This window comes from Rhagoletis pomonella, unplaced genomic scaffold (assembly GCF_013731165.1).
Source record: "Rhagoletis pomonella isolate Grant_MI unplaced genomic scaffold, Rhpom_1.0 Rhpom_scaffold_18795, whole genome shotgun sequence".
Taxonomy (NCBI): domain Eukaryota; kingdom Metazoa; phylum Arthropoda; class Insecta; order Diptera; family Tephritidae; genus Rhagoletis; species Rhagoletis pomonella.
Window position 1 is genome coordinate 1 of NW_023477321.1, and position 2,827 is coordinate 2,827.

At 37.1% G+C, this 2,827-nt stretch overlaps 1 long non-coding RNA gene across 1 annotated transcript; it reads right to left on the minus strand.

Moving 5' to 3' along the window:
- Positions 1–1,126: 1,126 nt before the first annotated feature.
- LOC118732327 lies at positions 1,127–1,615 on the minus strand. Its single transcript, XR_004992121.1, has 2 exons — positions 1,581–1,615; positions 1,127–1,518 (listed from the first exon to the last, which is right to left on the minus strand). It is a non-coding gene; the product is annotated as an uncharacterized LOC118732327 (long non-coding RNA).
- Positions 1,616–2,827: the final 1,212 nt, after the last annotated feature.

The following is a 2,827-nucleotide window of genomic DNA, read 5'->3' on the forward strand; positions in this document are numbered from 1 at the left end:
TCGACACGACTCTCGCAATGAGGGTGATTAATTTTTTTTTTTAACGATTTAAAAAAAGGGAGGACAGTCGGATCTACGTAACCAGAACGACCTAAATGCGCATTGAAATCGGTTGTATTTTTTGCTAAAAATTATTTGTTATTATTGAGATACAGTTTCGCTACTATTTAGAGATTTCTCGACATACTTTTTCATATTACTGTTATTTATTATTTTTCTTATTAGTCATTTATATGTTTAGGACTTACTGTGGGTGCTTTAAGATTCACTTTGTAAATATGTATGTACATATAAAAAACAATTGCGATATTTTATTTTAAATTATGAATTTTATTCGTGCAATTTTTTATGTTTAATAGTTTTGAGGACATTTTTTGGTTCTGTTGATTCTTTTATTGCATGCCTTAAACTTTTTTACTTTAAGTTATAATGTTGAAGATATGCCTTCTGCCTTTGTCAAGCACTTTAGCTAGGTGCGAGAAATTTAGCATATGCGCGTAAGAGCAAAGAGTAGGTATACGGCTGTGCTGCCGCGATTCTCAAACATCTTGTCAAAGGAGAAAACATATTGGTGGCGGAATCCATCGTAGTCCAATTTTTCTTAAAATCTACGAAAAAGCGATCACTGAATCTGAACTGCTATGAACGTGTGTATTCAAAGCAAGCGCTGCGTTCGTAGCTATTCGACCTTAATAGCATTTTCGTAGATTTCACGAAAAATCGGACTACGATGGATTCTATGATAGCCTTGATTAGTTCGTGCTATTATGACTTATGGATCGATTATGGATGGGAACGGAACCTCAGTTGGGTTGCCGATGGACAGCGCCACTGAAATGAAAGTGTTTTTTATTATGAATAGCAATAATTAAGTTTCATAAAGTTCAAGGTGGTACAATAAAGTATCTCAATCAAAAATTCCCGGCAACCACAAAAACGCACTTGCCAATATAGCAACTTAGTTGCCAGCTTTCAGTTGCTAGTTGCCATCGGTAATACCATTTCAGCCACTGGCCAACCAACTGAAGTTCGGTTGTCCTCCGTAATCGACCCATAAAATCGGAATCGAATATGCATGCACGTTCTGCTGAACGATAAATATTTTTTAAATGTGTGTTCTGTCCGCTAACGAATTCCAGCCATGTGTGAAATATCGTATGTGAAGCCTCCGTCTGACTTAACGATTGTCAAAGGCATGCCAGAAGATGTTTCATCATATGTTTTCGGCCATCGTCTTCTTCGAGTAAGTTCATCGATACCAAAAACTTTACAACCTATATTTGCCAGCAGCCCTTAGTGTTTTTGCCAATGACATGGTACTATTGTACTGTTAATAACCAAATTAAGCTGCAGTTGCATTCACACGTCATATAATAGCTAGTGTCGGCAAGCTGTGGGAATGCCCAGGAGATGGCGTTTGTTCAGCTATCGAAATCATTACACCGACGGCGGTGGGCAGCTCTGCTGGAACATATTTACCACAGCAGTGGTTGCGGCGTTATGTTCTGCAACAATAGCCTACAATGATGACATGTCATATAATGTCGACGAACAAAGATATAAAATTTAAAATGACGAACCTTATTCCCAGCCGATTTGGGAGACCACCCTTAAGCTGATGCCAGATAAAACTTTGTAGCTTTGCGTGACATTTATAACTTTGCCAGCAAAGCGCCAGACGCAAAAGGTATGCCACAATGAACGCCAAGAAAACAATGTTGTACCGCTTTTTTACTCATCAAAGTTGCTGTGGATTTTAATTATTTTGATTTAAAATTATCAGCAATGTAATTAAGTTTTATGTTTCTGCATGAAAACCCGAATTTGGACGAAACAAAATAAATATTAAACCGGCTGATTGTCAAAGCGCGCAAAAAGATGGGAGTTGACCATCTTTTCGCTTCGCGCTGCCGCTTCAACGATTTATGTGGCATGCTTTGTGCATTTTCATACAATTCATCTTATCTGTCAAAGCGAATCTGTCACGTAAAGCGAAGCAAAAGTTTTATGTGACATCAGCTTTAGTCACGACCAGAACGCATTTACCAAGAGGAAAAACCGCAGGGATTGCAGTAGTTCTTGCAATCACCGTTGATGATGCTGTGCTTGTAATTAATAGTCTGAAAATACAAAAAAATGCATTAATGAAATCTTATACACATCAAATAAATAAATTTCAATAATTTGTTTACCATTTCACAAACCGAATTACCAAGAAATGGAAACTCATCGCGATGCGATACAGAAATAAAAACCAACAGGGCTGCATTTTCTTGGTAAACAACACAAGCGCTCAGAGCAAAGTGATCCGCAAAATTATTTTGTGAAAAATAATAGTTGAAAAGAGTTTTTACACATGATTATCACATTATGTCATAAGTGCAAATTATTGTGATTAATTTTAGTTGCATATAATTGTATTACCTTAGACTTTTTTTAAATGTTTTCTAATATTCATTCTTTTGGGCCGCAAAAGCAACCATGCGCTCAATTTCTTGTGGGGAAATTTGGTCCCCATAAAGGACTTTCACCACGAAACAGCTACAAAAACAAAAACCTTTTCTACTGGTATACTGTGTTGAAGAGTTGAACGAAGCGGTTGTGGACAGAAGGTTGTTGTGAATCGTGAATAAAAGTTCCCCTAATAATAAGCAAGCGTCTTTTATTTCCGAAAGCGGAACATATTTTGGTCCATCGAGCCGAAGGGGATAAGTATTTGCAGTCAATTTGTAGGAAAACATCCGCCAAAAAGCGAAGTAAAAGGAAATTGCGTGCAGATTTCGAAGCTCTGTTTGCATGCAAAATGTATGTATGTACATGGGAATTC